Source organism: Muntiacus reevesi, unplaced genomic scaffold (assembly GCF_963930625.1).
Source record: "Muntiacus reevesi unplaced genomic scaffold, mMunRee1.1 SCAFFOLD_65, whole genome shotgun sequence".
Classification (NCBI taxonomy): domain Eukaryota; kingdom Metazoa; phylum Chordata; class Mammalia; order Artiodactyla; family Cervidae; genus Muntiacus; species Muntiacus reevesi.
The window spans coordinates 442,602-468,617 of record NW_027077892.1 but is presented as its reverse complement, the minus strand read 5'-3'; the positions used below and the strand labels follow the sequence as shown (position 1 = coordinate 468,617).

The following is a 26,016-nucleotide window of genomic DNA, read 5'->3' as shown; positions in this document are numbered from 1 at the left end:
ATAAAGCAATGATAATTGGTCTTCTTCATCTCACCTTGGCTTTAAAGAGAATTCTGAAATTTCACGATTAAGTATGCTGTTTACTTAAGGTTTTTGATACCATTTATCACGTTAAGGAATTTACCTTCTATTCCTAATTTCTTGAGAGCTGTCCTGAATTCATACTGAACTATTCAGTTCACTTCTGTTCAGTGGCTCAGTTATGTCGGACTCTGCAACCCCATGGACTGCAGCACACCAGGCCTCCCTGTCCATCACCAGCTCCCGGAGTTTACTCAAGCTCATGTCCATTAAGTCAGTGTTGCCATCCAACCATCTCATCCTCTGCCGTCCCCTTCTCCTCCCGCCTTCAGTCTTTCCAGCATCAGGGTCTTTAAATGAGTCAGTTCTTCGCATCAGGTGGCCAAAGTCTTGGAGTTGAATCTTCAGCGTCAGTCCTTCCAATGAATATTCAGGACTGATTTCCTTTAGGATGGACTGGTTGGATCTCCTTGCAGTCCAAGGGACTCTCAAGAGTCTTCTCCAACACCACAGTTCAAAAGCATCTATGCTTCGGCACTCAGCTTTCTTTAAGTCCTACTCTCATATCCATGCATGACTACTGGAAAAGCCATAGCTTTGACTAGACGGGCCTTTGTTGGAAAAGTGATGTTTCTGCTTTTTAATGTGCTGTCTAGGTGGGTCATAAATTTTCTTCCAAGGAGCAAGCGTCTTTCCTTTCACGGCTGCAGTCACCATCTGCAGTGATTTTGGAGTCCCAAAAAATAAAGTCTGTCACTGTTTCCATTGTTTCCCCCATCTATTTGCCATGAAGTGATGGGACCAGATGCCATGATCTTAATTTTGATGTTGAGTTTAGAGCCAACTGTCTCGCTCTCCTCTTTCACTTTTATTAACAGGCTTTTTAGTTCTTCTTCACTTTGTGCCATAAGGGTGGTGTCATCTGCATATCTGAGGTTATTGATATTTCTCCCAGCAGTCTTGATTCCAGCTTGTGCTTCATCCAGCCCAGCATTTCTCATGATGTACACTGCACATTAGTTAAATAAGCAGGGTGACAATATACAGCCTTGACGTACTCCTTTTCCTATTTGGAACCAGTCTGTTGTTCCATGTCCAGTTCTAACTGTTGCTTCCTGACCTGTATACAGATTTCTCAAGAGGCAGATCAGGTGGTCTGGTATTCCCGTCTCTTTCAGAATTTTCCACAGTTTGTTGTGATCCACACAGTCAAAGGCTTTGGCATAGTCAATAAAGCAGAAATAAATGTTTTTTCTGGAACTCTCTTGCTTTTTTGATGAGTCAGCAGGCGTTGGCAATTTGATCTCTGGTTCCTCTGCCTTTTCTAAATCCAGTTTGAACATCTGGAAGTTCATGGTTCACATACTGTTGAAGTCTGGTTTGGAGAATTTTGAGCATTACCTTGCTAGCATGTGAGATGAGTGCAATTGTGTGGTAGTTTGAGCATTCTTCAGCATTGCCTTTCTTTGGGATTGGAATGAAAACTGACCCTTTCCAGTCCTGCAGTCATTGCTGAGTTTTCCAAATTTGCTACCATATTGAGTGCAACACTTGCATAGCATCGTCTTTGAGGATTTGAAATAGCTTAACTGGAATTCCATCACCTCCACTAGCTTTGTTCGTAATGATGCTTCCTAGGGCCCACTTGACTTCGCATTCCAGGATGTCTGCTCTAGGTGAGTGATCATATCATTTTGATCATCTGGTTTGTGAAGATCTTTTTGTACAGTTCTTCTGTGTATTCTTGCCACCTCTTCTTAATACATTCTGCCTCTGTTGGTCCATACCATTTCTGTCCTTTATTGTGCCCATCTTTGCATGAAATATTCCCTTGGTATCTCTAATTTTCTTGACGAAATCTCATCTTTCCCTTTCTGTTGTTTTCCTCTATTTCTTTGCATTGGTCACTAAGGAAGGCTTTCTTATCTCTCCTTGCTATTCATTGGAACTCTGCATTCAAATGAGTGTATCTTTCCTTTTCTCCTTTGCCTTTCACCTCTCTTCACAGCTATTTGTAAGGCCTTCTCAGACAACCATTTTGCCTTTTTGCATTTCTTTTTCTTGGGGATGGTCTTGCTCCCTGTCTCCTGTATAATGTCACGAACCTCCGTCCATAGTTCCTCAGGCAGTCTTGTCTATCAGATCTAATCTCTTGAATCTATTTCTCACTTCCACTGCATCGTCATAAGGGATTTGATTTAGGTCATATCTGATTGGTCTGGTAGTTTTTCCCTACTTTCTTCAGTTTAAGTCTGAATTTGGCAATAAGGAGTTCATGATCTAAGCCACAGTCAGCTTCCGGTCTTGTTTTTGCTGACTCTATAGAGCTTCTCCATCTTTGGATGCAAAGAATATAATTAGTCTGATTTCAGTGTGGACCGTCTGGTGAAAACCATGTGTAGAGTCTTCTCTTGTGTTACTGGAAGAGGGTGTTTGCTATGACCAGTGTGTTCTCTTGGCAAAACTCTATTAGCCTTTGCCCTGCTTCATTCTGTACTCCAAGGCCAAGTTTGCCTGTTACTCCAGGTGTTTCTTGACTTCCTACTTTGCATTCTAGTCCCATGTAATGAAAAGGACATCTTTTTTTGGGTGTTAGTTCTAGAAGGTCTTGTAGGTCTTCACAGAACCGTTCAACTTCAGCTTCCTCAGCATTACCGGTCGGGGCACAAGCTTGGATTACCATGATACTGAATGGTTTGCCTTGGAAATGAACAGAGATCATTCTGTCATTTTTGAGACTGCACCCAAGCATTTCGAGTGCTTTTGTTGACTTATGACATTTCTTCTAAGGGATTCTTTCCCACAGTAGTAATAATGGTCATCTGAATTAAATTCACCCATTCCAATCCATTTTAGTTTGCTGATTCCTAAAATATTGACGTTCACTCTTGCCATCTCCTGTTTGACCACTTCCAGTTTGCCTTGATTCATGGACCTAGCATTCCTATGCAGTATTGCTCTATCAGCATTGGACTTTGCTTCCGTCACCATCACATCCACAACTGAATGTTGTTTTTGCTTGGCTCCATCTCGTCAGTCTTTGTGGAGTTATTTCTAGGAGCATAGTGGGCACCTACCAACCCAGGGAGTGCATCTTTCAGTGCCCTGTCTTTTTGCATTTTCATGTTGTTGTTGGGGTTCTCAAGGCAAGAATAGTGAAGTGGTTTGCCTTTCCCTTCTCCAATGGGCCATGTTTTGTCAGAACTCTCCACCATGACCCATCCATCTTGGTTGACCCTACAAGGCATGCTCATAGTTAGACTGAGTTAGACAAGGCTGTGGTCCATGTGATCAGTTTGGTTAGTTTTCTGTGATTGTGGTTTTGAGTCTGTTTGCCCTCTGATGGATCAGGATAAGAGGCTTATGAAGCTTCCTGATGGGAGAGACTGACTGAGGGGGAAACTGGTTCTTGTTCTGTTTGGCCATGCTCTGTGAACCTTTAATCCAATCCTCTGTTGAAGGGCAGGGCTATGTTCCCTCCCTGTTATTTATCTGAGGCCAAAGTATGGTGGAGGTAGTGAAGATAATGGCGACCTCGCTCAAAAGGTCACATGCCTGCACTGCTACATCCAGTGCCCCTGACCCTGCAGCAGGCCACCGCCGACCCCTGCCTCTGCCAGAGACTCCTGGACACTCATGGGCAAGTCTGGGTCAGTCTCTTGTGGGGTCACTGCTCCTTTCTCCTGGGTCCTAGTGCACACGAGGTTCTATTTGTGCCCTCCCAGAGTCTGTTTCCCCAGTCCTGTGTGAGTTCTGGCAGCTCTATGTTGGGTTAATGGTGACCTCCTCTGAGACAGCTTATGCCATACTCAGGTCTACTGTACTCAGAGCCCCTGCCTCTGCAGCAGTCCACTGCTGACCCACATGTTCACAGGAGACACCCAAACACAGTTCTGTCTCCGTCTCTGTGGAGTCTCTGGGTCCTGGTGCACATAAAGTTTGTTTGAGCCCTCTGAGTGTCTCTGGCGAGTATGGGGTTTGATTCTACATGGTATTTCAATATATATATCAAACTATATTACTAAATAATTTTTATATCAGTTTTTCAAAAGTCATACCATGTCTATATGCCTGAACAATTAAGCATGTTGCATTTTATTTAATTTCATAAATATTCAAGATTGTCATACAGAGAATGGAAAGAAGTGCTACTGACTTCTTCCATTTTATGTTGAGTAACGAAAGCACAAATGTTATTGTGGAAGCAGTCATCAAGGTGCAGACTTGATTACAGGGTCTAGTGACCTAATAGCAATACAGAAATACAGTTCTGTGAAGAGGAATGTTAGGTATATTTTCCTGTTTTCACCCTCTAAATATTAAAAATTTTGACTTGGGACTTTATTGGTGACGGGGAGCTGGTTATATAGAGAGAGGAAAACAATGAAATATTATGAAACTAATAAGTGTAGATAGTTTTGTTGTTTCTGTAATGCCAGGATGTATTTGGTGTCTGATGTAGAAGTAATCACTCATCTCTGCAGAATCTTTAGAGAGCTACTAAAAATATTTCTTCTTCAGCATGTTTTCATGGTGAAAATTGGACATGGTAAAATGTCTTAAATAGAAAATATTATTTACCTTCAGTTCAGTTCAGTCGCTCAGTCATGTCCAACTCTTTGTGACCCCATGAATCACAGATCACCAGGCCTTCCTGTCCATCACCAGCTCCCGGAGTTTACCCACATTCATGTCCAGCGAGTCGGTGATGCCATCCAGCCATCTCATCCTCTGTCATCCCCTTCTCCTCCTGCCCCCAATTCCTCCCAACATCAGGGTCTTTTCCAGTGAGTCAACTCTTCGCATGAGGTGGCAAAAGTATTGGAGTTTCAGCTTCAGCATCAGTCCTTCAATGAATATTCAGGACTGATCTCCTTTAGGATGGACTGGTTGGATCTCCTTGCAGTCCAAGGGACTCTCGAGTCTGCTCCAGTACCACAGTTCAAAAGCATCAATTCTTCGGTGCTCAGCTTTCTTCACAGTTCAACTCTCACATCCATACACGACCACTGGAAAAACCATAAGCTTGACTAGACGGACCTTTGTTGACAAAGTAATGTCTCTGCTTTTTAATATGCTATCTAGGTTGGTCATAACTTTCCTTCCAAGGAGTGAGCGTCTTTTAATTTCATGGCTGCAGTCACCATCTGCAGTGATTTTGGAGCCCAGGAAAATAAAGTCAGCCACTGTTTTCACTGTTTCCCCATCTATTTGCCATGAAGTAATGGGACCAGATGCCATGATCTTAGTTTTCTGAATGTTGAGCTTTAAGCCAACTTTTTCACTCTCCTCTTCCACTTTCATCAAGAGGCTCTTTAGTTCTTCACTTTCTGCCGTAAGGGTGGTGTCATCTCCGTGTCTGAGGTTATTGATATTTCTCCCAGCAGTCTGGATTCCCGCTTGTGATTCTTCAAGCCCAGCATTTCTCATGATGTACTCTTCATATAAGTTAAATAAGCACAGTGACAATATACAGCCTTGATGTACTCCTTTTCCTATTTGGAGCCAGTCTGTTGTTCCATGTTCAGTTCTAACTGTTGTTTCCTGACCTACATATAGGTTTCTCAAGAGGTGGGTCAGGTGGCCTGGTGTGACCATCTGTTTCAGAATTTTCCACAGTTTTTTGTGATCCACACGGTCAGAGGCTTTGGCATAGTCAATAAAGCAGAAATAGATGTTTTTCTGGAACTCTCTTGCTTTCTCGATGTTCCAGCAGATGTTGGCAGGTTGATCTCTGGTTCCTCTGCCTTTTCTAAAACCAGCTGGAACATCTGGAAGTTCACAGTTTATGTATTACTGAAGCCTGGCTTGGAGAATTTTGAGCATTACTTTACTAGCGTGAGAGAGGAGTGTGATTATTTACCTTAAGTTCACTATTTTCAGAATTGTGATAGAGAATTAGCATAGTTGTAGTGATACAACTGAGGGACTGAGAGAGGAAGGTTTCTTTTTTGGTGAGCACATCTGTTTTGAACTTTTCCAAAAAACAGCAACAATAATGATTCCTACTATGGCAATAAAATCATAAGGACATTGTATTTAAACAAAACTATGTATGATTCAAGGGTAAGTTTTGTATGTAAGCTTTTTAGCTGTATATACTTAAAGCTATTCGTTATAATACTTTAATTATCTATTGAAGTATACATGCTCAAAAATCTTTCATTGATGGGTGCATAATCATAAAAAGTTTGCAAATCACTCCGTCTATTTTCTGACACTTTTTCCTCATTGAAACAATTACTCTTACAATACAGTTTCTTATACCAATGTTACAGTGTCAACTATGGAATTCTGGCAGTTGATGATAAAATATTGGCAGTACTTATTTTTAAAACATTTCCCACATTTTTCACTTCCACATTGTTTGATCTGTAGTTACTGCTTTGTGTTCACTTGAAGATCTCAGTATATGGGGGAAGCAATAACTCCTACCATCATTGTGATCTTTAGTGTTTGGAGTAATGTTTAGCTGAAGTATTTGGGAAAGCTAACTCTGAAAGGTACTGCTGACCTGTAATAGGAATAACTTTAGGGAAGATTGTTCTTATTGTTTACGTACTGGTGCTTCTTAAAAAAAGCAGATGCTCTTTCTCTTTACAGGATGCCATACTTTACATAAACTCATTATACTGTACTGACATCTGAATTAATATAAAAGTTTAAATTCAGATGTAATTTTCTTTTTGAAAGTTTTTGAGAACAGCTTTTATATACCAGTTTCACACTGTTATGTATCATGTGTTGTTCAGTTGCTCAGTCATGTCCAGGTCTTTGCTACTCTGTGAACTGCAGCATTGCCAGGCTTTCCTGTCCTTCACTGTCTCCCTGAGTTTGCTCAAACTCATGTCCATTGAAATCCATGATACCATCTAACCATCTTATCCTCTGTTGTCCCCTTCTCCTTCTGCCTTCAATGTTTCTCAGCATCAAGATCTTTTCCAGTGAGTTGGCTCTTCGCATCAGGTGGCCACAGTATTGGAGCTTCAGTTTCAGCATTAGTCCTTCCAGTGAATATTCAGGACTTTAGGATGGGCTGGTTGGATCTCCTTGCGGTCCACTGGACTCTCAAGAGTCTTCTCCAACACCACAGTTCAGAAGCATCAGTTCTTCAGCCCTCACCTTTCTTTATGGTCCAAGTAGATACATAACTTGCATTTGTACAGTTTTCCTAAATTTAGGGATCTGTTTTATAAAGTTAGATATGTTAAAAAGTTGAACTGATGCACTGATGTCCTCAGTATATGAATATGTATATGTATATGTATCTAATTCTCACATAAGAATGACTTGGCATAGAAAAAAGAATGATTTGATATAATCCTACTTTTAAATGGTAACCATAGAATGGTTAATGTTAAATTAATATTAAAAACTAATGTTTTTTTTTAATAAAAATAGATCTAACTTGGTTACTTATTTTATTTTAGCGAAGAATAACCAGAATTCAACAAATAGAAAAGGACATACTTCGTATACGACAGCTTTTACAGTCCCAAGCAACCGAAGGTTAGTGAATTGTCTCTTTTGTTTGTAGTTATAATGATAGGTGGTTGTTCTAAGAAAAGAAAATATGTATAATTAGCATGGCATCATTGAAATAGATGCTCTAGAGAATTGAGACACTTGATAAGCTTTTTCATTAAATTAAGTATAGATTTCAAAAATCTATACTAGTATGATTTCTTCATAACTTTTATGCAATTAAAGCTTATAGAGCCATAAATAGATACCTTACTTCAGTTATCTGTTTACATATAATTTGGCTACTAACAGTTTGTAAATAAGCTATCTCCTTGTGTAATCCATAGTAAAAGTTGATCATATACATTTATCTGTGCTTACTTTACAAACTTCATTAAAATGACAGTAAAAGGGTAAAATGAAAAAGCACAAATACCAGGGAAGGTGACAATAAAATTTGGAGAACTGCAAAGCAGATAAACAAATAATTCTTCTAGATTATGGTAGAGAGCTGACCCCAGAGTGAGCAGTAGGAGGTCACAAAGCAACTCATTTTACACTGTGGAGTCCTGAAAGTTTCCAGAGTTGGTTACACTAGGTACTTCTGGAAATGAGGATTAAAAAGGGGGTTAAAACCATATTTGTCAGCTCTTCAGCTGAAATTTGGTTTTGATCACTACACAGAAGGATGGGGTATAAAAAACCATCCCTTCAGCTATCTGTTTATAGCCACTGAATTTGGGCACTTGTCACTTTGTTTATGGGTAAATAAAAAGAAAACCTACATGGAACTTAAATGAACTATTGCTGAATAAGGAAAAATAGCATGTGGGAGGCTCAGAGAAAATAAAGTATTTCTTCTTAAGTCAACTACAGGATGACCTGTCTCTCTGCAATAAGAGCAAAAAGTGTTGAATAAAAGTCCTCATTGAACAATACAGAATTGTTGCTAGGAAAAATTGGCTCAGTATTTGGGGATATACCAATGCAAAGTTTCTAATATGCAGCCAGATTGAGACTCACATTCCAGATCATACAGGAAAAAAGAAGAGAATGCAAAGAATGAAATATCAACCTAGTGCTTTTTTCTAACTATAATTACTAAAAACATGATGAAGTGCTTGTTGATATTTTAAAATGTTTATGAGATACAAAATAGTATGTACACTTTGATCCCATTTTTTAATATGCACAAACAGTCTTTCAGAAATAATATGAAAAGGCAGGTAACCACTGCTAATACCTCCTTGTTTTCTTAGTTTGGCCAGTTTTGTAATGTTTTTATAGTAGCTGCACAGCTTTTAGAGTGAGAGAAAACTTTTGTATGCGAAACAAATCTGACGTGTCCTTTCATCACCAGCATGCTTCCCAAGTAGCTCGATGGTAAAGAATCCGCCTGCCAGCCCAGGAGACGCAGGTTCTATCACTGGGTCGGGAAGATTCCCTGGAGAACGAAATGGCAACCCACCCCAGTAGTCTTCCCTAGTAAATCCAGTAGAAAGAGACACCTGGTGGACTACCGTCCATGGGGTTGCAAAAGAGTCGGACATGACTTGGCAAGTAAACCACAGCAACAGCACTTACTGCCAGCCCTGAGAATCTGACCGGATAATGAACAGTTCTGTTTGGAGGCAGAAACTTAGTGCAAGCCCATTTACACACAGAGAAGACAACTAATTCTAATGTCAAAAAGTATAATTTTGAAAACAGTGTCTTTTAAGACTCTGGTCATGCATGCCTTGCTTTTTAAATCTCTTAGAAGCTTTGGCTTCAGTACATTTGAATTTGAAATATGTAGAAACATGTACTTGCTAAGTAGTCAAGTTCAGTGTAATAGTCATATTGCTAAAAGTAGTTTAATCTGGATGTTTTAAGTCAGTATGAACCAAATATTTGTAATATACAGACTGTGTCCTTTTTGCAATATTAACTCTTCAGTACTGTTTTTTTCTTTCCAAAATAAAACAAAACTATCTCTTTACTCCTTTTTCAATGTCATTGGCATTGCTGTATGTGGCATTCTGGTTATTATGGCCCCTTTGGGTTTCCAGGGTAGTTTATCTGTGGTGTTTTGTTTTTTTTTCCCCTTGATCAAAATTACTATACTCTATTTTTAAAACTGTTTTTAGAGAGGCAACTTTTGTTTTTTATTGAGCAGCACTGCATTTATATTTTCTTTTTATATATATTTTTTCTGCTTTGAGTGTTTGCTGTTGTTTTTCTAGCTTCTTTAGTTATAGTTAGCTTTTATTCACCATCTTTCTTGTATTATGATTTTTACTGTTTGGCTGCATCAACAGGGTTGTTTTTTTTTTAATTTCTAAATCAATATTTACACTTATTTTTTCTACTTGATTGACTCTTTCATGTGTGTTAAATAGCCTTCTTTGCTGTTAGTATTGCTGCACGGGGCTTCTTTTGGTCATCATTTGCCTGGTATAATATACTCACTGTCAGTACATTTCCAAACGTTACCAACATTCTGGCCTCTAGAAATTCCTAAGAAAAATTGTCATTTGTTAATAATAGTTCTCATTATCAGTACAATTATAAGTTTATTGCAGGTTGGGGGCTTGTTTGTGTTTTTTTATCTGTTCAAGATTTCATTTATATCATTGGATTTGGGACCAACTGTCTACCACCATAACCTAGTCTATTCTTGTTTCTTTTTGTTATAAAAATGGCCATATTTTTCATAGCCTTAAGTCGTTACATTTATTCAGTGAATATAAACTAAAAGAAGGTATCATGTCTTATTTAAGAAAGAAAGGTTTTTAATTTTACTGTTTGCTGTTTCTTTATTACTATCAGAAGGAGAAGCTAGAAAATGGAGAAAACGGGATCAGATACTCATAAATTAGTTCACATACAGTACTGAGAAGAAAAGATGTCTGCCAAATAATTTCTCCACCATGAAGCATCTTATAACACTATCTTTGCCCTACCTGCTAACAATTCTGGTTTAAGATCTAGATGCAGGATATAACTCAGATGATATAACTATTGCACTTGATTCAAATCTCAGAAGTTCCAAGAGGGTACATGAGGCAACCAGTCCTACCACTTTCTTTTGTATTCTATAGGTTATTTACTGACAAATGTATACCATTTGGGGGGGAGGGGCCCCAAAAGATGGGAGCTATAAGGAAAATTGTGGCATGATTTAATAGTCTCTAGAAAATAGCCAATGAGAAATAGTTTTTAAAATCCCATGCAGAGTACTCTTATAACTCATTAATAAAGAGACAACCCAACTTACAAATGGGCTAAAGATTTGAATACACATTTCACCAGAAAAATTCATAGGAATGGCTAATAAGCACATGAAAATAGGCTCGACATCATTGGATGTTAAGGAAGTCAAGTTAAAACCACAATGCTATATCACTCTATACTCACTAGGATGGCTGTAATCATGAGGAAAACAATAAGCATTGGCACGGATGTGGATAAATAGAAGCTGTCATATGTTGCTGATGGGAATGTAAAATGGTTCAGCCACTTGGAAAAGTTTGGCAGTTATCTAAAGTATTAAAGGTATAGTTACCATATGACCCAGCAATTCCACTTCTAGCTATCTAAGAGAAATGAGCACATATGTCCACACAGAGACTTTAATTTGAATATTCATGGAAGTATTATTCACAGTAGCCCAAAAGTAGAAAAATGCAAAAGTGTATCAACTGGTAAATCAATAAATAAAATGTATACCGTTACAATGTAATACTACTCGGCAATTAAAAGGAACAAATTGTTGACACACACTATAACTGAGGTGAACCTCAAAAACATTATACTGAGTAAAAGTAGCTAGACATGTAAGTCCGTATATTCCATTTACAATAAACGTACAGAAAAGACGAGTTTACAGAGCAGAGTCATAGTTACTTGGAGCTGTGAGTGGGAATGGGGATTACCTATAAATGAGCATGAAGGATCTTTTTAGAATGATGAAAATGGTCTAAAACTGAAATATAGTGATTCTTGGTAAGTTTATTCAATGTCATTGAGTTGTACACTTAAAGTGGGTGAATTGTCTTAAAGGCATTTTAAATCCAACGTAACCAAAGCACAACTAATGATGGTCTCCTCCTAAGTCCTCCTTGTGACCCCCACATCCTCCAAATCCTCCTTCTCCTTTAGTATTATCTGTCTCCATGAATGGTACCACCATTATTCAGCTGTGTGAGCTAAGAAACAGAAGAGTAGTTTGTGACCCCAGATCTCTTCTTCCACTCACTGTATCCAGTCTGTCGTGCAGTCCTTCAGGTTGACCTCTGTCTCCAAGCATCAGTGCTTCCCTGGGTGTAAAGGACTGTCATCTCCCACTTACTTTAATATTTAGTCTGCAAGTTGATCTCTTGTGTTTCCCATCTTCTTAGACCATTCAAAATTTGAGTTTAAACGATCAGAATACATGCACCTTTTTCCTTTAGAGTATTGGTTATGTGGGGGCATGAGTGCCATCTGAGAATCACACTAAAATTCAACAAAATCATTAAGTTCCTTTTTTTAACCATCTCTCTGTTCTACTCTTCACACTGTAATTCTTTGATATCCTAGAGCAAACCACGTTTCTCCCATCACAGCTCCTTTGCATATGGTCTCTATTTCCCTAAATTTTTGCATGTGGTCTCTGTTTCCTTCATCCTCTGCCATATCCCGTTTCCTAGAACTCCTGTTTATATTTTAGATCTCAGTCCAAACAATACTTCCTAAGAGAGCACTTCCCCTGACTCCCACAATGTCTGATGTCCCTCTGTTATATATCCTTATAAGCAACTTGTGCTCTTTTTTCAGAGTGCTTGTCGAAGTGTTTAACTTTACTGTTGTTTCTTTCATTATTTGATAGCATCCCTGACTAGACTAAATCTGGAAGAGTGCGTTGAACGATGCCTGGGTTTGTCAGTACTGTGTTCTCCAGCCCTATTGCAAGTAACTGACATAGCACATACTCAATAATTACTTTTATATTGACATCTTCAGTGATGTCAGTGTCAAATCTTTGTAGATTTAGTGCTCGTTGATTCATTTTTTCTCTTCACTGACTTTGTATTCTCTGCTTTAGATGATTTTGTTGAATTTTGTGGTATCACTTTCCCAAGGTACTGTTTTTTCTTGTTTCTGAATTATTGGGACTACTTCTCTTTTGCCTATGTATAACTTACACTTGTTTATTGATGGAAATAGTATATGTAAATTATTTTAAAGTCACATTTTAAATGGTCTAGGAAAGCTTTATGTTTAAATAAATTCCAGTGGAAGCCATTTTGTAACATAGTTTTCCATTATTATGTCACAATTTTTAATGTGTAATTTTTAATTTTGCCTATAATGTTCCTAGAGGAGGCACACTGGTAATTGTTTCTATAAAAGATACTTGATTATTTTCTTTCTTTGATTCTGTGGTGATAGTTTTCAAAGTGACTGCTTTGTACTAGATATAATCTGTCTTGAAATTACTGCTTTTACTGGATATAATCTTGCCCTTTCACTTTACCTAACAGATGGTGGTTACATTAGAAAAGGTTTTGGTTTTATTCATATTAGAATCTAAGAGCTTATCTGTTGGTTTCATATTACTTTTATTAGCAGATGTATATAAAAATATATGTGTGTGTAAGTATAAATATACTTACATAGAAGGTATTTATAAGCTATAGTAACTGCTATATTTGCAGCTCTATTAAATACCAGAACCATGTGACCTTGCGGAAAAGACAGTTATTTGCTCTAGTTGGGTTATGTCCCCGATAGTGATGTGAGCACAGCTGGTGGAGGATGGTGTTTCTGTGGGTCTCAGAAAACCCTTTGCCTTGTGCAGCCCTAGTGTTCGAGGGACACACTTCACTTTGCTGTGACCGAGACAGGCAGCTGACAGCCCGCTGGAGGCTATGGAGTGCAGCTCCGTGCTTTTGTGAACCTGTGTCATTGAGGCCTTCAGAGCTTTAGAGCAAGAAAGAAGGAAAGCTGTGGGCTGAGAAAGCATGCACCGTTTTTGTATGTATTGATGTTAACTCCATATTAACAGAGGTCATCTCAGAGCAAGCATGAAGCTGGCTCACATGAAGCCGAACGGCAGAATGAAGGTCAAGGAGTGGCAGAAATCAACATGGCAACTGTGGGTAGCGGTCAGGTAAATAGATTATTTTATTAATTTCTTTTCTAGTTAACTATTTAAATATTTTAAAAGAAATACTGAGTGAGATGATTCTCACATGACCTGTTTCCTTCCTAAATGGATATCTCCAGAAGAATTCAGTACTAAAATGCTATGTCATTTTTCTTTATTATATTTAACTATGAAGCTTTCAAATTTCCAAGTATATTTTATAGCTCTAAAGTATGTGTCTCTGTTTTAGCCTAAAATGATTAATGTGAGTGGAGTTTCTTTGAAAAATAAATACTAAGCTGCATTTTGGTCATATGTGATTTGACCTAGTTATTACTGCTTGCATTGAATAGATTTGCTCTTTCTCTGTGGCATTCTAAGATATTTTTGTGTTTTTTAAAAAAATCATAAAGAGTTAATATTTTCATCTTCAGTTGTATTCCAGGATTATAGAAACCTAGCATTTAAATAAACAATTCTAATGCCCATTAAAATAAAAGTAAATAAATACCCTAGTCATATTTACTATTATCATCTTTAGCAAAATTATGGAAGACAATTTTTTAAAATGTAGAACATTATCTTGTTGTGCTGCCATCAGTTTTCTATTAGAGTTTGATTGGAATGTATCCTAATGAGTATTTTTCTTTGGAGTGTTCTGTATTCTCCACATTTTTTCAAGCAATATTTTATGTTTTAAATGAATGATTTTTTAAAATACAGTTTCAACTAAGTTGATTTTAAGGAAATTTTCTTACTGTTGATATAAAATATTCCTTTAGTGCCTATAGATTACTTTTAATGATACTATTTATTTGTTCTATTAGTTCATTAAAATTTAAAGCTTAAAATGTCTCATACTTAATTTAAATATTTAAATTTACCACATTTAAACAAAAATATACTTCATTTTAATATTACTGGTCCACATTGTACTGGATAATACTCTACAGATGGTAAATTAGGGCAAAAAAAATTATATTCCAATAGTACATTTGGGTTCTTTGTCTACTACTTAGGGAGTTCTCTGGGATTATCATGTGTTCCTACACATATGTAGAAAGAAGTTCTGTCTTCTTGACAAAAATCTTTTTTTTTTGCTTTAGGATTAAGACCCACTATTAATACTTTGGGGTCATATTTCAATTATTATATCCTTTAAAGCCTCACCTAGCCAATAAGCTCAATATTTATTTTTTTAATTGAATTCTTATCTCATTTCTTATATCAGAATTTAACTCTGAATATATTAGATTTAATGTCAAAGATGAAAACTTTAAAAAACAGTTTACTTATTTACCTATGTTGTGTCTCAGTCGTGGCATGTGAGATCTTCTTCCCTGCGGCATGCGGGATCTTCTGTTACGCCGTGCAGGCCCAGAAGTCGTGGCCCTCGGACTTAGTTGCCTTGCAGTATGTGGGATCTTAGTTCCCAGACCAGGGGTCAAACTCGCATCCCCTGCATTAGAAGGCAGATTCTTAATCACTGAATCACCAGGGAAGTCCCCCAAATGAAAACTGTTAGAAATATTAAAAGTTAAGGAAATGAGCATAGAGTTTTTATAATCATGAAGTGAGTAGGAAACCATAAAAGAACCATAGGCTTCATTTAAAAATGTAAGACTTTAGTGTGCGATAAAATCATAACAAACTTACAAGACAAAAACCAAAATCACATTAATGACGCTACAGCTACTTCCAGATCTTAATGTAGATAAGAGGTGTGTCTGTGAGACTGTGATCCAGTTATGCCAAAATCCCTTTACCTGTCAGACGCTTGGGGTTTGTTCATTTCTTTTGTTATTTGCTCCAGAGACAAAACAGTTGACACTAACAAAACTGAAAATAATCTCTTTGACTTTCTCAGAATCACAGTAATATGATCCATCAAGCTCCTGCCCTAGTGCCCTTGGGGAAGGAAGTTCATTGTACCTCACCTGGTTTCCTGCCCACAGCCACTCTGCCAGAATGATCTTTCACGAGTAAATCACCCTCTTGGTAAAATCCTTTGTTGGCATCCATTGATTCTCAGAAAAAGACAAGCCTTACTACGACCTGTATAACCTGGCTCCTGCCTAAACTTGCCAGCTGTCTGTCACCCTTTGCTCTCAGCACGCCTGCCACGCTGGCCCTTCAGGACTTCCCCTTGACGGCTTCCTCTGCTGCAGCCTGCACACCATCTGCCCATTCCCTCTTGTGCCTTCTCATCCCACTTCACTCAGTTAACAGCAGTTTGTGTGTGTCTGAACTTTAGCGTGATTTCTCTCAAGAGGCTTGAACTGTTCACATCCCATTACAGGCTGTCCTCGCTTGTTCTTCTCACCTTGAAGACCACATTTGCAGTTTTATATTTATTTATGTGGTTATTTCTGTTCTCCCTACTAAATTGTAAGCTCCAGAAAGACAAAGATTCTTTCCAGTTTTATTCATTTTTATATCCCCACAGTCCCTGATAAATAAATAGTAGATAATAGCAATGAATATATGTAGGTTGGAAGGGATAACTAACATCCCTTCTAGAAAGAGGGATTTTTGATCTGTGATTAATCTCCCTTGAATGTTAAATGAAAAGAGAAAGCTAGAAATAAATTATATGGGCTAGATCCCTACTTGCTTAGTATATAACTTTATGTGTAATTCATTTATGAATCGATCTCAGCTTTTCCATTTAATGTTTAGAACCAGATCTCTAGTGAGACAACCAGTAAGTAGTGATGAAGTTCAAACAAGACTGGGAAAGAGATGAAATGGTAGGAGAACCTTTTCCACTGCCAATAATATGTTTTTAAGCCTGTTATTATGGAAAATTTCAAATATATACAGAGGCAAACAGAGTAATAGAGTAATCTGCAGGTACCCTATATACTTTGTCCTCTGATTTTATTTTTGGAAAAGATCCCAGACATCATCATTTTTTGCTTAAATATTAAATACTTCACTGTGTATTTACAGAATATAACATTTTTTTAATTGAAATGTAGTTGATTCCTAACATTGTTAGTTTCAGGTATACAGCAAAGTGATTCAGTTATATTGTATTTTTCCAATTCTTTTCCATTTTAGGTTATTACAAGATATTGAATAAAATTCGCTAGGGCTTCCCAGGTGGTGCTAGTGGTAAAGAACTTGCCTGCCAGTGCAGGAGACAAAAGAGCTGCGGGTTTGATCCCTGGGTTGGGTAGATCTTGAGGGCATGGCAACCCACTTCAGTGTTGTTGCCTAGAGAATCCCACGGACAGAGGAGCCTGGCGGGCTATGGTCCATAGGGTCACAAAGAGTTGGATGTGACTGAAGCGACTTAGCATGCACACATGCACATACTATAAAGTAAATCCTTGTTTATTTTATATATATCAAAGTGTATGTATCTGTTAATCCCATACTCCTAATTTATCCCTCCTCCCATTTCCCCTTTAATAACTATAAGTTTGTTTTCTGTGTCTAAGAATACTTTCTTTTAAATTGAAAATACAGTTGATTTACATTATTGTGTTAGTTTTAGCTCTACAGCAAAGTGATTCAGTAACATATACATATTTTTTGGATTATTTATATCTGTTGATCCCATACCTTTAATTTGTCCTTCTCTGTCATCTGTGGTAACCGTAAGTTTGTTTTCTGTGTCTGTGAGTCTATTTCTGTTTTGTGTGTAGATATATTTGTATTATTTTTTAGACTGTACATATAAGTGATCTCATATAATGTCTGTCTTTGTCTGACTCCCTCACTTAGTATGGCATTCTCTAGCTCCATCCATGGTGCTGCAAGTGGCAGTATTTCATTCTTTTTTGTGACTTCTTAAACCATTGTATCTTCTTAAAACCATCATCTGTTGATGGGTACTTGGGTTCTTTCCAGGTCTTGGTTAATATAAATAGTGTTGCTGTGAACATTTGGGTGCATTTATCTTTTCAGATTAGAGTTTTCATCTTTTTTGGATTTATGCCCAGGAGTGAGATTGCTGGATCATGTGGTAACTCTATTTTTAGTTTTTTAAGAAACCTCCATACCGGTTTTCATTGTGGCTGTACCAATTTATATTCCCACTAACAGTGTAGAAGGATTTCCTTTTCTCCACATGCTCTCCAGACTTTTTGCTTTGATGGTGGCCATTTTTAATTTGAATTTCTCAGTAATCAGTGATGTTGAGCATCTTTTCATGATTTGTTGGCTATCTGTATGCCTTTTGAAGGAATGTCTGTTTAGGTCTTCTGTCCATCCTTTGATTTTTGTTGCTTTTATTTTTTATTTTTATTTTTTTGATACTGAGTTGTATGAGCTGTTTGTACATTTTGGATATTGACTGTCAATCAAATATTTTCTCCCAGTCTGTAGGCTGTGTTTCTGTTTTGTTGATAGTTTTCTTTACTGGAAAAAAATCTTTTAAGTTTGACTAGGTCCCGTTTATTTATTTTTGCTTTTATTTGTTTTCCCTTGGGAGGCTGATCTAAGAAAATATTGCTATAATTTGAGACTATGAGACTATTTTGCCTATGTTTTCTTCCAGAAGTTTTATGGTATCATGTCTTATACTTATGTCTTTAAAACAATTTGAGGGATTTGGGGGGCTTGTTTGTTTATGGTGTGAGGGTGTGTGCTGACTTCACTGATTTACATGTAGCTGTCCAGCTTTCCTAGTGTCACTGGCTGAAAAGACCGTCTCTTCTCCGTTGTGTGTTCTTATCTCCTTTGTCAAGGATTAACTGACTGTAGGTATGTGGGTTTACTTCTGGGTTCTCTATCCTGTTCTTTTGGTCTGTGTGTCTATCTGTCATGTTTCTGTACAAATGCCATGCTGTTTTGATTACTGTAGCTTGGTAGTATTGTCCGAAGTCCCAAAGCACTCTGCAGATTTAATGCAATTCCTGTCAAGATGCCTATGACATTTTTCACAGAACTAGAACAAATAATACTAAAATTTCTATGGAACTACAAAAGGCCCAGAATTGCTAAAGCAGTCCTGCAGCCAGAGGACACCTAGAATACATAACTATTATGCCATTATTACACTCCCAAAGAAACTAACAGTAGTTCCTCGGTAGCATCAGATTTCAAATTTGCAGTTGCTTCGTAAATGTCATAATTTTTAAATTTATTTGACACAAGGGCCAGATAAAGTTCATGCACAGAGATTGGTTAGTGTGTCTTTGAAATTTCTTTTAATCTATAGATTTCTTCTTTGTCTCTTAGATTTTTGCTGTATATTTATTGAATAACCAAAGTTATTTGTCTTCTCAAGTTTTCCATAGTCTGAATTTTGCTAGGAACATCTGCATGGTGAAGTTTGACCTATCTCTCTGTCTTCTGTATTCCCTGTAAATTGGTATTGGGTCTAGCAATGTGATCAGATTTGGTCTCAGGCCCTCATTCTATGCCTGAGACTTTCATAGGTAGCATAGTGGTCTTCCACCAGAAAGCACATAACATCTTTTTGTGATATTCACAGCATTTATACTTAATGTCTACCTTTATTAATTCACTAAGGGTTGTAGAATTAGCTGTAGTACTTTAATAAAGAGAAACTTCTCATCTACTGTTGGGCCACTTCCGTGTACCATCTGTATGAAAAAAGGCAAGGTGAGGAGGGTGCTTGCTTCTTTTGCTTCTTCTCCCTCTTACACAGTTTCACAGAGAGTTGGAGACTGTTGCTACCTTTATGGTGAACTTCTTAGAGTCACTTTGTTTTGTTTTGTTTTCTCAGAAAAATACTGTTTTTTGAGTCCCTTCCTAAAGTGAGCAAGTAGATAATAGAAGAGGGATTTGTACCCAGCAAGTGTAGTTGAAATTGACTGTGTCCCAGCTGTACTGATTGAACTGCCAGGCATAGTCCTTCTTGGGCCCCTCGGCACACATTTGAGTGCCTCTGATGGCAGTGGATATTGAAAGGTGGATAAAGGAGGACCAGAAGATAGAGAAGTGCTTGATTCTAATGTGTGTTGAAAAGGAGATGCAGGTCAGAAGCAACAGTTAGAACCAGACATGAAACAACAGACTGGTTAAAAATCTAGAAAGGAGTACATCAAGGCTGTATATTGTCACCCTGCTTATTTAACTTATATGCAGAGTACATCATGAGAAATGCCAGGCTAGGAGACTCACAAGCTGGAATCAGGATTGTTGGAAGGAATATCAGCAACCTCAGATATGCAGATGATACCACTCTAATGGCTGAAAGTGAAGAGGAACTAAAGAACCGCTTGATGAAGGTGAAAGAGGAGAGTGAAAAGGCTGGCTTAATATTCAACATTCAAAGAATGAAGATCATGGCATCCTGTCTTATCATTTCATGGCAAGTCGATGGGAAAAGTGGGAACAGTGGCAGATGTTATTTTCTTGGGTTCCAAAATCACTGCGAATGGTGACTACAGCCATGAAATTAAAAGACACTTGCTCCTTGGGTGAAAAGCTATGACCAACCTAGACAGCATATTAAAAAGCAGAGGCGTCACTTTGCTGACAAAGGTTCATATAGTCAAAGCTATGGTTTTTCTAGTAGTCATATACGGATGAGAGATTTGGACTGTAAAGAAGGCTGAGCAGTGAAGAATTGATGCTTTTGAACTGTGGTGTTGGAGAGGACTCTTGAGAGTCCCATGGACTACAGGGAGATCAAACCAGTCAATAGTAAATGAAATCAACCCTGAATATTCATTGGAAGAACTGATCTGGAAGCTCCAATACTTTGGCCACCTGATGCAAAGAGGCAAGTCATTGAAAAAGACCCTGATGCTGGGAAAGATTGAGCACAAGAGGAGAAGGGGCAAAGGAGGATGAGATTGTTGGATGGCATCACCAACTCAAAGGACATGAGTTTGAGTAAACTCCAGGAGATAGTGAAGGACAGCTTGGCATGCTGCAGTCCATGGGGTCACAGAGAGTCAGACTTGGCTTAGCGACCGAACAACGATAACCATTTCTTACAGGTTACTGCTTCTCTGGTCCCTCTGAAGGATGTTGGTGCAGACTTAATCATAATAAAAAGGCCCAGGAAAGATTCTCAAGACTCAAGTTCTGGCTTATAGGTAGTATGGGTATGGGAATGTTCTCTTGGAATCTCCTTATAATAAATCCATCTAGGTTTCTAGCTAGAGAGTTTGGGAGAGCAGAGTGGAGAGTGTCCCAAAATCAAGAATCTATATAGAAAGATACTAAGTCTGAAGCTTAAAGGTGATTGATGTCTACACTGAAATGAATGTCAGAACATGTTTCATCGTAGACATGGGTTTTTCCTTGCTTTGTAATGTAACCTCTTGTTTCTCTTCTGTTTCAAACAATATGTTAGTTATCTATTGCTGCCTGACAAATTTAGCAGCTTAAATCAGCAACCATTTATTGTCTTTGTAGGTCAGGAATCCTGGTGCAGCTTAGCTGAGTGCCTCTGGTTCAGGGTCTCTCATAGGCTGCAGTTGCCATGTTGGCTGGGGCCACAGTCATTTCAAGATTTGATGAGGGGAGGATCTGCTTCTAAACTCACCATATGACTGTTAGCAGGCCTGAGATGTCCAGGCTGTCGGCCAGTGGTATCATTTCTTGCCACCAAGGCCTCTGCAAAGAGCAGTTCATAGTGTAGTATCTGGCAATCCCTCAGAGAAGAACAAGAGAGGGTGTCCAGGATGGAAGCCACAGTTTTTGTAAACTTATCTTGAAAGTGACTTCTCATCATATCTATAGCAGTCTGTTCGCTAAAAGCCTTACACAAAATCTGGCCTACACTTAACCACAGGAGTAGTTCACAAGGTGGTGAATTCTAGAAGACAAGGCTCCTTACGGGTTGTGTTACATCCTCACCACCAGAAACAGTCAAAGTATTTAGATATCCTTAAAGACAGTATGCTTGCTTCAGCATAAGGAGTCATTCATTTCCTCCTGTAGATCAAAAGCAGCCCTTTGCCAAAATTTCCTTAAAAGTCTCCCACCTGCTCTCTTTATCTTGAGTCTTGGTCCCTCAACTCCATCCTCCTTATTGCAATCAGAAGAAGCTCTTAATCTCCAAGTGAGTCAGTTTCTCTGTCTCTCTCTCTCTCTCTCTCTCTCTCTCTCTCTCTCTCTCTCTCTCTCTCTCACAGGCACACACACACGTACACATTCTTTGTGACCTGTGCTTAGGGCCTCTGCCTCATCTGAGCTGCTGTGTGGCTGACCCTCCTCTTTTTTAAGGAGACACCTCTCTGTCGTTCACAGTCAGACAGCCCTTTACTCTACAATCCTGAGCTGAGTGCCCGCCACTCCTGTCTGCACACCTGCGCTCGTCACGGCACTGTGTGTTTACATGTTGAGCAACCTGTCCAGGCTCCATATGCAGCGAGGGTGGGGGTGTCTTACTCACTTACATTCCTACAGACTAGCATTGCACCAAGAAAGGACAGAAATGGTATGGACATAACAAGCAGAAGATGCTAAGAAGAGGTGGCAAGAATACACAGAAGAAGTGCACAAAAAAGACCTTCATGACCCAGATGACCACGATGGTGTGGTCACTCACCTAGAGCCAGACATCCTGGAGTGTGAAGTCTAGTGGGCCTTGGGAAGCATTTCATCACTCAATGGGGCTTTCTTCCAGCCAGTGTATATTTAGCTGAATATGGTTTCATGCCTTTTGATTTGGGAAAGAATATTACTCTTAGAATGTCTTCAGTGTTTGGTTTCTTCTACATTGTACTTTGTCTTTTACAACAGTTTTTTTTTTTCCTCCTTCAGTCTTTCTCTAAATTCTACTCAAGTTTATAGATAAAAATACTCATTTTGAGCAGTTATAAATGTTCACACTTTAATGGTATATTTAGCTATTTACCCTAAAGACAGTTCATTTGGAGTATCTTAGCATGAAGCTAGCTATATTTATCTATAATCTAAATTATACTGTCTATAATTTGCTTAATTTCTAGGGGTCAAGTACACGAATAGATCATGAAACAGCCAGTGTTTTGAGCTCTAGTAGCACACATTAAGCTCCTTGAAGGCTGACCAGTCATCTGGGAACCAAGGTAACGGATTATAGAGTCTTGTCGCTAGAACTCTGAGTGCTCTACTAAAACATTCTTCATGCTTCTTTTAATTTTGGCTTAAGTATTCTTTTGTTTCCATCATCGCAGTCTCTTAAAGAAATGACAGCCAGGTCTCTGCAAGCATCCTGAGGTGCAGCCCACAGCTGGCTCGCCCCCCTGAGCTCTCCCCTCCCCGTGACTTTCTGCCTGGCTGCCCTGGCTGCAGTGGTGCAGCCCTCCACTTCCCACCCTGCTGCACAGTGACCCTCAGGGTCCTCGCCAGCCTGCAGAGCTCTTCTTGGGCTTTCCTTCTTTACAGAGCGTTTTCTGACCCAGGGCCCTCGCGCCTGCCCATGCAGTCTGTGTCTGCCTCCTTTGAAGCACTACATTTGGAGCACGGGGACTATTTTTTAAACAGTATATTTTCCATTACATCTAAATACTTCCTTGTTTTCATAGCATATTCTACATACTCTTTCTTTACTTTAGTAATATAATGGCTCTGAGGAAAAGCATTACATAACTAATGTCGATATAAGAAATGAATTTTAGAGTAGCAGTGATATTATTAATATAAAACTTAATCCTTTTAGTAACTCACAATAGTTACTACTTGGGATCACTAATATGCCAGTAACTGCTAAGACTTGTACGTAAACTATCTCTGATCTTTTCCAAAACCCTTTGAATGTGTTATTCTTGCCCCTCTTTTAAGTGAGAATACTAAAGCCAAAAAGATGGTAATTAAATTAGAATTCCACCCCAGTCTGTCCAACACGAGTAGTTTTTACTGTAAAGAAAACCTTTAATATATAAGAGTACTATTGCTTGAAAACTGGCAGCTTGAATACCATTTCCTTTTGGAGTGATTTTTGCATGATAATATTAAGACCTTACTACATTTTTGAATGCCAGCTACTGTCCTGTATACATGTGTGACTTTAGTTAATCTTCACAAAGAAAACCCTATTAGGTAAATTACTCTGTTTGGCAGCTGAGACAGCTGGACCTCAGAGAACTCTGGTAACCTGCTTGTGTCACACAGCTCACTTGCAAATAGTAGGACATTACCAGAAGAGTCTCAAGGTGGCTAAAGTTGCCCCTGGTTTGGAACCACTAATTTATAGATATGATGCATTTCTATAATAGCCTCAACTTTCACACAGTAGCTCTTGCTTTTAAAAAATGCGGTTGATCACAGGACAGGATGACTGGGTGCTATTTCCTGTTTCTGATCTGCTTCTGAGTAAATTCTTGGAATTTACAGGAAGGGAGTAATGATGCTTACCAGCTGCTTAAAAAAAATTAAATAAGAATATTGACTTTGTATCTCTATATGATCAGGGATCATCCCTATATGATCCCTTTATGAGAAAATACTTTTACATGTATAAGGGAGATATCATAATTTTAACAATATTATAATCTGGTGACGGTTAGCAATTGCTTAGAACCAGTACTTAGTAAATAGTAATTGCTAAAAAACATTTTACTGATTATGGTTGTAGATTTTAAAAAGTAAAATTTTTAATTGTGTAAAGAATTTTAGATAAACCACATTTCTTGCTCTGTATGTGTTGGTAGGTGTGTGTGTGTGTGGTGGGTGGGGGAGATGTGAGAAAGAGAAAAATCAGTTGATTGTCTTTCATTATGATAACAGATTTTCACCCACTGATCCAGATAATAGCAGTTTAGGTATGCAAGAACCTACTGTCTCCTTATGACTATATACTACCACTACTAATATTTACTCATAAAGAAGATGGTGATAATGATTATAGCAATATGGATTTTGAAATAACGCTCATTACTTCATCCTGGAAAGAGATTTTTGTTTTTGTTTCTGTTTTTGTTTGAGTTACAGCTAATATCCCATTCATCACTTCATTGGTGTTGGCTTTTGGCTATTAAAGTCATAATTTTGTTTCTAAACTCATTTGGCCCACAGGTGGAAATGGTGTATTCATTGTTGTCAATGCTTGGTACTCATGATAAGGATGATATGTCGTGAACTTTGCTAGCTATGTCTAGCTCCCAAGACAGCTGTATATCCATGCGACAGTCTGGATGTCTTCCTCTCCTCATCCAGCTTTTACACGGCAATGACAAAGACTCTGTGTTGTTGAGCAATTCCTGGGGCGGTAAAGAGGCTCTGGCCAGGGCCAGTGCAGCACTCCACAACATCATTCACTCACAGCCTGATGACAAGAGAGGCAGGCGTGAAATCCGAGTCCTTCATCTTTTGGAACAGATACGAGCTTACTGTGAAACCTGTTGGGAGTGGCAAGAAGCCCATGAACAAGGCATGGACCAGGACAAAAATCCAAGTATGTTCCATATGGTGCATGTGACAAAGCAAATGTAAAAGTTTTTGAAATGAAAAGTTTTTTAATTAGGACGGTGTCTTTATGAATCAGAGTGGGAAATTCATATTAGCCACCTGCACCGCTCACATAGTTTAAAGCTTAATTTCTCTATTTCCCTAGGAAAAAAAGTTAGCAAAGGGAAATGTTGTGTGCACTACAGTACAACCAGAAAATAACAGAAAATCAAAGTAGACTTAAACAGTCATAGCATAGTTGATCTAGAAAGAACTTGAGCGATTATGTTCTCCTTCTCTTGAGATTAAGCTCAGGAAAGTGACTTTACGTAAGTTCCTTCAGCTGTGAGTGACCAAGCCATTCTCTTATATTTGCATATCGCTTTACTCAGTGGATGCAGAGCTGTGTTATATCTGTTATTTGATCCTTAGAACAGCCTTGTGAAGTAGGAAGAGAAGATATTATCATCTTCATTTTACAGATGAAGAGACTGAGGTTCAGAGAGGCCAAAAGACTTGCCTGTGGCTTCACAGGTAGTGGGTGGGGGATCCAGGGCCAGAGGCCAGACCCCCTGACCCTCAGCCCAGTGTCCTTCCCACTTCACTGCCTGTCTTCAGGCCTTGGGGCCCCAGCTGCTGGGGTGATCAGCCACCCAGCTCTTTTCTCAGGGAGAAACCCTCTCCCCCAGGAGCAGGGATCATGGGAGTTGGGACCCTTGAGGAGATAAGTTACTTCATTCCTATGGGAAGAACCAAAAGCAGTAAGTATATAAGGTAAGACCTCCTTTCACCTGGTAAGAACCCACACATAGACATACACACAGCAAAGGACTATCGAGTCAGTATCTTGATTGGGGGAGCAGGAGAAAGACTGATGATGAGAACTTGATCTATAAAGATTTAGTAGATTTCTCTTAGGGTTAGGTATAAAGGTGAATTTATTTAAAATTAAAAAATTTTCAACAGTAAGAATATAGCAGAAATGTCCTTTCTGTTTGTCCTAGGGCTAGGGAGAATTAATAAGTTGCTTTACTGGGAGAACATTATCTTTCTGGATTGTTTTCTTTGGCTGTCCACAATTATGTAATGACTTGTATTGTGTGCTCTTAATACCT

The 26,016-nt window shown here is 38.5% G+C and overlaps 1 long non-coding RNA gene across 1 annotated transcript in view; it reads left to right on the top strand.

Moving 5' to 3' along the window:
• Positions 1 to 24,625, top strand: part of LOC136155222 (uncharacterized) — a 32,831-nt gene extending 8,206 nt beyond the window's left edge. Inside the window, exons 2-6 of the long non-coding RNA XR_010660727.1 lie at positions 7,452 to 7,530; positions 13,310 to 13,621; positions 15,465 to 15,595; positions 22,483 to 22,581; positions 24,530 to 24,625. This is a non-coding gene — a long non-coding RNA (uncharacterized lncRNA). The remainder of the gene's footprint in view (positions 1 to 7,451; positions 7,531 to 13,309; positions 13,622 to 15,464; positions 15,596 to 22,482; positions 22,582 to 24,529) is intronic.
• The last annotated feature ends 1,391 nt before the right edge of the window (positions 24,626 to 26,016 follow it).